Source organism: Dermacentor albipictus, unplaced genomic scaffold (genome assembly GCF_038994185.2).
Source record: "Dermacentor albipictus isolate Rhodes 1998 colony unplaced genomic scaffold, USDA_Dalb.pri_finalv2 scaffold_12, whole genome shotgun sequence".
NCBI lineage: Eukaryota > Metazoa > Arthropoda > Arachnida > Ixodida > Ixodidae > Dermacentor > Dermacentor albipictus.
The window spans coordinates 4,361,201-4,371,002 of NW_027225566.1; the positions used below are offsets into that span (position 1 = coordinate 4,361,201).

A 9,802-nucleotide genomic window follows, 5' to 3' on the forward strand; every position below is an offset into this window, starting at 1 on the left:
ACATTTGAAATCGAACACGCCTCGCACGAAAGCCGTTGCGGAACCCCCTTGGACAGCTTCGCTGTAAGAAAGGCCATTGGCTCAGGACACTGCCGCGCGGCCCATCTGATGTGTCTGGTAGACAGCTCAAGTGCTTCACATCTACAGCTTTCATGAGAGGTTACCGTGCTGGTGCGCCAACAATGCGGCCACAGTGACGTCAGCGCGGCATATTCACTGCCGCGGTATCCCGCCTAATTGTGATAGAGATGCGGCATAGTGCAGCTCGCATGTGTCAGAACCACAGAATAAGCGGGGCTGTACGTTGTGGTGCCTCAATATAGGTACGCGTCCTGTCGTATTTCTTGTTGCTTACACAGGTTCTAAGCACAATGATGTATCAACAAGATGGTTACAATGACGTCAATGCATGCCATAATGCCATATAGTGAAACAAACTGTTCACGGTTAGTCAGTTCATCCGTATATCCAGGAACTTATGACATCTGGGAGATTAATATTCCTGAATTTTAGAATTAGTTTTTCATAACTTACCCTAACACAAATATTTTGGTGAACTTCAAGAAGAGCGCGTCAATGTCACCATTATTGCGTAACCTTTTGGCGAATACGCGAATTACAAGGCATGAATCGATATGTGTAACTGTAGAATGGATTGTTGTGAAGGCACGTTCAAAAATTGTAAATATCGAGTTTTCTTCTAAGAATCTAATAATACGAGCCGCGAATATGTGATAAAATAGCAGTATGACAAGGCTAATAACATAGGGTGACAGTTTTCTCGTAATAAACAATCGCATTTGCTAAAAATGGGTACAACTTCTGCGGTCTTCCAATTAATCGCTTTTGCACGTAACAAGGTAGCTCGAAAGAGCATTACTGAAAATTTGGCTATAATTCAAGCGCAGCGCCTAAGGAACCCGTTCAGGATTGAGGGCCGAGCCGCTGGATCACTTGTTCTTGTTTCTTTTTTAATTTTAAAGCAGGCATAAGATGGTGTCATAAAAATAAAAAGTTGCCTCATGTGACTCAAAAACACTGCAAATAGAGTGCAATCGTGTTGTCGAAATGTTTTTTCTCTCACGTTATGAAATTTTTCTTCATGCAGAGTATTGGTATTGACTGGTGACTTTAAGACTACCTATGCAGCGTAGAAGAAGTAAATTGTTTTATATGCACCACCCAACTTCGGCACTCATGTTAGGGATGCACGGGGCGCTGACCATGACATAGTTGTGACTCAATGTTCAAATTTAAATTTTAGGGTAAACATTAGTACATAAGTTGACGCTGATAAGCCGAAGCCTTCCATGTAGCATTGCTCCTGAAAATCATGATTGCGCTATACCAAGCTGCGACTGCCATAAACAGCAGGGGAATAAGTTTTACCCGAGCCTTGGATATTTGGTACTTTCAGTGGCAAGCAAAAAACACACAACACTCTAAGAAGAAAAGGAGGAAATGGGGTATTGAGGTTACTCCTTTAGGGGAGCAACTGATCTGCCACAACCATTCCTCCCTTTAGGGGGTAAGTGCGAGGGGATGAACTGTTACTCCCCATGCCGTTACTCCTCCGAGGACTAACAGTTGCTCTTTTCCGATGCTCCTCAAAGGAGTAACGGTCATTATTTCCGATGCTCCGCGAAGGTGGAATTAATGAAATTAGGCATTTACACGCTAATAAAAAAGATTACTGAGCTAAAAAAAAAAGAAAAAAAGGGGGCCCGAAATAAGGATTCGAACTCACGTCCTCGCGCTCCCATGTTAGCTACTCCAACCACTGCACCACGGCTAATTTTTTTTTTTTTTGCTTGACGGGCCTAGGAAATTGAGACAAGTTAAGCATCGGAACGCAATTCACTTTGAATAGGTAAATTGAAAACTACCCCAGAGAAACTGTGCATGAGTTTGGCGACATCTCATTCCGTTAAGAAGTTCAATCCACTAACGCAGTCCTCGCTAGAAGACTATGTTACGAAGAAGCGCGCTCTTCGAAGCGTCAGCAGCATGCACCAGCGGGGATTCTAAACTTACGAAGAGTAACTTTACTGAGGCGTTAACATAGACTATACCGAAGGGTGCGACTAGGTGCATGTAGAACACTATGGTTCCCTCCAGTTGACGAAGTGCAACCCTGTGTGAAGGTGTATCTGCTCACTGGGTTGCTTTTTTTTTTAACGTCGTCTGCGTTTTTTTTTCCGATGGCGGACGTAAAAGAAGAACGTTTGTGCATCAATTTCTTTTCTCTACTGGGAAGTTTCCTGATATCGAATACCTTGCTTCTTCTTAAATTTGTACCACGTGGTCACACCGTGAAGCAGAAGATTTACGTTGAAGAGCCCAAGTGGTTGCGTGATACAGTTTGAAGAAAGCTCCACTATGTGCGGAACTGATCCCAAAGGCTTCGGCATCGCAACACTCTCGTCGACACAGCAATTTCGCCAGCGCATTTAGTAAAGTGTTTTGCAAACAAGTTTTTTTTCTTTCGAGGTAACCGCTGTAGCGCGCACGTTCGTTTGCGTTCGGCAACTTGGGTCACCGGCGCCGCCTCCACCCATCTCCCCCTCCGCTGCTTTCCCTATCATCCAATTGAAAACTAAGTAAGCAGGAGCGAGGTCAGATAGGTTCTCCCGATCAGCTGGTTCCTAAACAGGGGCCAGTTTGGGGTTGTAATGCGCCGTCGTTTAGTGCAGGCCAGGCCCTATTTAACCCTCCCTTCTCGCTTAGTGCTGCGCCGCGATCATGGAGCTGACGCGATCGCAGGGTCCGATTAGGGCCAGACTCCATTGTCGGGCGCGCGGACAATTCATTGCCGGAAAGATCAGATCAGGACGGACTGAATGAGAAGGGAGGGGGGGGGGGTAGGTGCGGGGGTTGCTCGACTGATAGATGATTCTATGGCATTGTTCACTCTGGGCTTCGCTGGAAAGAAACCTAGAAGCCAGGTAGCGCTTCCCTCACCAGCCGGCGCTGCGCGGCTGACGCAGCGTCGGCTGGTGGGCGGCGCCCACTCTCGCGATAAGTGTAGGCTGTTGTGCTAGAGCTCCCAACAAAGGTTCGCTTTGCCGGCATGCGGCTGAAGCTGGGCGCCGAACGAATTCGCCCGGCCCGACGGCGGGTCGTGTTCGGGTTACATCCGGTGGCGCCGCCGGAGCGGCGCCGTTCAACCACTTCATCGGGATCGCCTGATGCAGGTGCCTCTTGTCTATTCGTCGAAATTCGCACAGCAACCCGTGGTGGGTCCTGATTGGAGGTTCGAGCCGATGGCAACTGCATCGACTCCTGTGGTTATAAAAGCCCGAACCACGGGACGACGACGACGACAGCAAGCAGAGGCGTGCTCCCGTTTCTCACCGCACGCTTTAGTGCGAGTCCATTGTGCCCCGGCCTCTGAGCCGTTCATGTAACGCCCTTGTACATACTGCATGTAAATGTTTCGTTTAATCACCGTCGCCTTGGATCCTCCTTCGCAACAGTGGCGGCAGCGTTGAGACGTCTCCGTCGCAACAGTTGGTTGGCAGCTGCGGGATCGACCGGCGTCAGCTACCCCGGCGCGGTGAGTGCCTGATGTTTTCCCCTCCGTTCACCAGACTTCTCTAGCACAGGTTATTGTAGTTTAGAGTAGGGCTGTGTGAAGCACTGTGGAGAGCTTTGATTGTTTCAGACCTAGTGAGAGTTTTGAAAGCAAAGCTAGTGCCGAGGGAATAAACAAGACAGTGTAAAGAATTGCATGCGCGTGTCACGCTTGTAGCTCGATAGTAGTGAAAGGCAAGGGAATTCTAACAAGGGCGAACGGCAAGAGGCCACTGTGAACAATGAAGAACTTTCGGGTAAAGGAACTCATCGAAATTTGTGAGGAGCTAGGCCTTACTGTAGGCCGTGCGAAACGAAAGCAAGCCATTCTTGATATCATGAAGAACGAGAACGTAACTGCTGAGGAGGCCAATGAGGCCTGGGCTGCGATCAAAGAGCGCCGTGAACGCGAGCTCGAGGAGGCCGAGAGGCTGGAGCGTATAAGAGGAGGCTGAGAAGCAGGAGCGTATACGTAAAGAGGAGGCTGAGAAGCAGGAGCGTATACGTAAAGAGGAAGCCGATAGAAAAGAGCAGCTCGCGACAAAGAGGTTGGAGTTAGAGCTTGGGCAGTCCTCGCCAGCTGTAGCTTCTACGACAGTTCAGGCGAGAGGTCCAAGAATTCGGGACCAACTGCCGCCGTTCGTAATTGGCGAAGACACGGCAAAGTATCTCGTCAAATTCGAGCACGTTTGTGAACGAAACGACATCGAGAGGTCTCTTTGGGCACAGATCCTGTTAGCTATGCTTCCTGGGGAGGCATCTGACGTGATAACGTGCCTGTCAAAGGAGGCGTTTGAGAGGTACGACGATGAGGCTCTATTGAGGAAGTATAGATTGTCACCCGAGGCTTTCCGGCAAAGGTTCAGGTTCGCAAAAAAAAAGGGCAGTGAGTCGCACATCGACTTCGCATTCCGCCTTAAGGCTGATTTGATTGAATGGCTTAAGGGCGAAGAAGTTTACGACGATCGAGATAAAGTAGTAGAGTGCGTAGCATTGGAGCAATTCTACCGCTGCATCGACGATGACGTCAGGCTCTGGCCGCAGGATAAGCTTCAAGAAGTAAAGCTGAACAAGGCAGCAGAGCTAGCTGAGGAGTACTATATCCGCCGAAGCTTGCATAATAGGGCCGTGCGAGTGGAGAAAGCGGAGAGGAAGGACGCTTTTACAAAGCCCGATGAAAGGAAACCATTCGCGTACCGCAGTTATCGGAAGGACTCATCTCCTCCTAAAGAGACTGTGAGGAAAGAGTTATATGAATCGCGAAAATCAAACGATGATGCCAAGCAGCGAGCGGATGCCGCACGTGCATTTGAGACGCGGAAGCCGCTAATATGCTACAACTGCAAAAGGGAAGGGCACATCGCGGCAAACTGTAAACAGAAGGTTGCTTTTGCAACGATTCGAGAAACAGAAAAGAACATGCGGTTGTTGGAACCCTATATGCAGGAGATAAGCGTTAACGGAAAAAAAATGCCGAGCACTCCGGGACTCAGCAGCCACTATGGACGTGGTTCACTCTTCGCTAGTTTCTCCAAACGACTTCACAGGAGAATGCGCGTGGATAAGGCAGGTTGCTGAGGAGCAATGTGCTTGCTTACCGATCGCTACGGTGATCATTGAAGGCACTTTTGGTAAGCTTAATACCGAAGCGGCCGTGTCGGCAGCCCTCCCAGAGCATTTTCCTTATATTTTCTCTAACAGCTCGGAGCAGTTCCTAAAAGAACAGGGAAAATCGTTCTTTGCCAGCTTTGCGTGTATGGCCCTCACGCGTTCGAAAGCGCGGAAGCTTACGCAGAAACTTGATACTGCCCCAGAGAGTAAGACACAAACAGCGGCCGAGCAGCGTAACCCGAGCAGTCAGTCGACCGGGCTGGAGAACTCCCGCAATAGTGCAGTCGGGCAGTCTGCTGCGGAAGAGGGTTGCATCGTCCCCACCGGCGGAGAAACCGAACCAGCGCCGTTGGGCGAGGTGAGCTCGACGTTGACCCCAGTCTCTGACAGCTGGAATGAGCTACTGAACGTTGACCGAGCGACGTTCATTCGAGAACAGCAAGGGGATATCTTGATAAAGGACTTGCTTGATAATGTGAAGCTGGGAGCAGCGAGAAAGAATGTTTCATTCCATGAGAAATCTGGCTTGTGGTACCGCAGTTATACGGATGTACAGGGTCGTAAGTATGAGCAGCTTTTAATCACTTTAAAGTATCGCCGTCAACTACTGGACCTCGCGCACGAGAACGCGTGGGCAGGGCATCTCGGCTTGAAGAAAACGAAAGCTCAACTTGCCCAAGAGTACTACTGGCCTCGTTGTTGGAAGGACATCGAAGAGTTTGTGTACTCTTGCGATACATGTCAAAGGGTCGGCAAGAGTACTGACAAATGGAAGGCACCAATGAAGTTGGTACCAGTCATAACTGAGCCTTTCCGTCGGCTGGTAATCGACGTAGTAGGGCCACTGCCCGAGTCCGAGAACGGATGTCGATACATTTTAACTGCCCTGTGTGTCGCAACGAAGTTTCCGGAAGCGGTGCCACTCAGAGAGCTCAATTCTCCTCAGGTCGTTGACGCGCTCCTTTCTATATTCGCTCGAGTCGGATTTCCTTCGGAAATTCAATGTGATAATGGTAACGACTTCACTAGCTGCCTAACCTCTACTTTCCTGGAAAGGTGCGGAATGAAAGTGTTCCACAGTTCGATCAATCACCCGCAATCCAATACAGTATAGCGAATGCATTCAGTGTTGAAACGAATATTGAGAGCTCTTTGCTTTGAGCGGAAACGTGATTGGGAAGCATGCGTTCCAGCCGCAATGTTCGCTTTGAGATCTGCTCCCCACGAGAGTACGGGCTTGAGCCCAGCGGAGCTTGTATACGGTCGGAGTTTAAGAACCCCGCTGCGCATGCTACGAGAGGCGTGGGAAGGCTATGATGAGGACCCAAATGTAGTTGCGTACGTTCTTAACTTGCTTCACAGGCTCGGAAGAACTAAAGACCTTGTCGAGAGCCACATTAAGGCTGCACAGGCATTGTCAAAGGTGTACTACGACCGGTCAGCAAGGAAGCGTACTTTTGAAGCAGGTAGCCAAGTGATGTTACTGCGGCCTTCTAAGAAAAATAAGCTCGAGGTTCATTGGGAAGGGCCAGCGAAGGTTGTATCGAAGCTTTCTAATACAAACTACGAAGTGAAACTAGGCAAACGACCGAACAAAATCTACCACAGCAATTTGATGAAATCATACATTCAGCGTCACGCAGTGGTGAACGTAGTTTTTAGTGTTCAGGACGAGGAAGGTACGGAAATCCTGACCACTGCGGACATTAAGGAAGGTGGTCCGAATGTCCTGCTGGAACAAGTAAAGTTAGAACCTCGTCTAAGCGAAGCCCAAAAGGAGGACTTGAAAATAATTGTTTCTGAGTTTGAAGAGGTCTTTTCCGATCGGCCCGTAAAGACGACGCTGGTTAAGCACGACATTGAACTAACGTGCGATGAGCCGATACGTAGTAAGCCGTATCGCTGTTCTCCCGTACAGAAACGGATTATAGCGGATGAGATTCAGCGCATGTGTGACCTAGGAGTCATTGTGCCGAGTGAGAGCGACTACACCTCGCCTCTAATACTAGTCCAAGTACCGGGAAAGGATCCGAGGCCGTGCATCGATTATCGACGCCTCAATGCGATAACCCGAGATCAGACCTATCCGATACCGTACTTCGAGGAAAGGGTGGAGACGGTATCGAAGTCGAATTACATATCCACACTAGACCTTGTGCGAGGCTATTGGCAAGTCCCCCTCACAGAGCGGGCCAGTCGCTATGCTGCGTTCGTTTCCCCGAGCGGAACGTTCCGCCCCGTCATGTTGAGTTTTGGACTCAAAAACGCGCCGTATTGTTTCACCAGTCTAATGGATCAAGTGCTTCGTGGCCTGTCTGAGTACGCACTCCCTTACCTCGACGATGTCGCCATCTTTTCAAACACTTGGGTCGAACATCTGGCGCACTTACGAGTCGTGCTGAGCAGGCTGAAAGAAGCAGGTCTTACGGTAAAACCTGTGAAGTGTCACCTTGGTTGCGCCGAAGTGACTTATCTGGGGCATGTGGTGGGGCGCGGCCGAAGAAGACCGTCTGAAATCAAAGTAGCCGCGGTCGTGAACTACCCCCGACCAACCACCAAGTCCGAGATAAGGGCCTTCTTTGGTTTGGCTGGATATTACCAGCATTACGTGAAAGGTTACTCTGCGCTTGCTTGTCCTCTAACTGACGCACTTAGAAAGTCTGAGCCAGTGAAGGTACAATGGGACACGGCAAAAGAGAACGCATTTCAAATGCTGAAACAAGCCTTGAGCGAAAAACCAGTTCTACTGGCGCCAGACTTTTCAAAAGGATTTTTGATCCAGTGCGATGCGAGCGACCGTGGTATTGGAGCGGTGCTATGCCAAGAGGATGTGAACGGCCATGAACGGCCAGTTTTGTACTTGAGCCGTAAACTAACTTGCAGAGAAGAGGCTTACAGCACCTTTGAAAAGGAATGCGCCTGCGTCGTGTGGGCCGTGCAGAAATAGGCCTGCTACGTTGCCGGTTCCAAGTTTGTGGTGGAGACCGACCACTGCCCACTGACTTGGTTAAATAACATGTCGTCTAAGAGCGGCCGGTTGTTAAGATGGAGTATGACGCTCCAGTAGCAGAATCTTGTCGTTCGCTATAAGAAAGGAAAGTTGAACGCGAACGCAGACGCATTGAGCCGTGCGTTCTAAACAGTGCTGCCTTCGAACTCCTCGTGACTTGCATTTCGTTACTTCACGAAACGCTAATGGTGTTGTCATTAGCTGAGGGCAAAATTTAGACACCTCATTTGCAGCCTCAGCTTAGTGTTTTCTGACCAAGTGATCTCAAGAAAACCACAATTTTGTTTGATATCCTAATCATTACGTGTCATGTAGTGACACATTGTTTGTGCCACGCTTGAGAGTTCTGTTTACCACATGTATCTCTTGTCGAAGAGGGAACTAAATTGGGACAGAGACAAAGCTAGAACCATTTCGATACGTTTGAGTCTTGTATTCTGACGGGTGACAAAATGGCACTTGCTCGTGTTGGGGGTTGCCTGTTCTCGGTTGGTTCTCTGATGCTGCAGAACTAACCCTTACCGGTGCCGAGAAGAAAGCCTGTCGGAGCTGCCAAATAAAGCAGGTCGAGAAACTTGGGCGACAAGCCGGAGAACGAGTGACCCTGGCCTGGCGAGTGGGGCCTGTTCATGGGAAGGAGCGTGGAGCCACCTATTCCCCGGAGCACGGAGGGGAACCTGGATGGGCCTGACCAACAAGCGCGCCCGGCATCCGAGCCACGAGGGAGCAGCTCGTCTTCCTGGCGCATGGTCTGGCGGCGGGGGTGCTGTTGTGCTAGAGCTCCCAACAAAGGTTCGCTTTGCCGGCATGCGGCTGAAGCTGGGCGCCGAACGAATTCGCCCGGCCCGACGGCGGGTCGTGTTCGGTTTACATCCGGTGGCGCCGCCGGAGCGGCTCCGTTGAACCACTTCACTGGGATGGCTTGATGCAGGTGCCTCTCGTTCATTCGTCGAAATTCGCACAGCAGCCCGTGGTGGGTCCTGATTGGAGGTTCGAGCCGATGGCAACTGCATGGACTCCTGTGGTTATAAAAGCCCGAACCACGGGACGACGACGAGGACAGCAAGCAGAGGCGTGCTCCCGTTTCTCACCGCGCGCTTTAGTGCGAGTCCATTGGGTCCCGGCCTCTGAGCCGTTCATGTAACGCCCTTGTACATACTGCATATAAATGTTTCGTTTAATCACCGTCGCCTTGGATCCTCCTTCGCAACAGTGGTGGCAGCGTTGAGACGTCTCCGTCACAACAAGGCCAAGGAAAAAAGACGCGTGTGAGTGCGCGCGCACTTTCTTACGGACGGCCACCGAGAGAACGGTGCACCCAGCGCGCGGGCAGTGTGCTTTGTGCACCAAACTTTCTCCGGCTTAGCTGTGTCGGTCTGTCCCTTATTTAATACTTTACTTTGAATGACGAGAAACAGTTTGGCGTTTAAACATAATTTTTGTTTGCAGTAAACTTCAAAACTGGACACACGAAGAAAAAAATATGAAAGCCTCGGCGGTAGTTCTTTTTGAGCGTAATAATCACCATTTACGAGGCTGATTGCTGGTCGCAATTATGCCTCAGATTACCGTTATTCTGGCGCCTCCACAGGTAATACGACAGCGATG

General features: G+C 50.0%; 1 long non-coding RNA gene across 1 annotated transcript; it reads left to right on the forward strand.

Annotated features, from left to right (window-relative positions):
• The first annotated feature begins 3,061 nt into the window (after window positions 1-3,061).
• On the forward strand, window positions 3,062-9,383 carry LOC135914173 (uncharacterized). Its single transcript, XR_010568232.2, has 2 exons — window positions 3,062-3,556; window positions 8,704-9,383. It is a non-coding gene; the product is annotated as an uncharacterized lncRNA (long non-coding RNA).
• The last annotated feature ends 419 nt before the right edge of the window (window positions 9,384-9,802 follow it).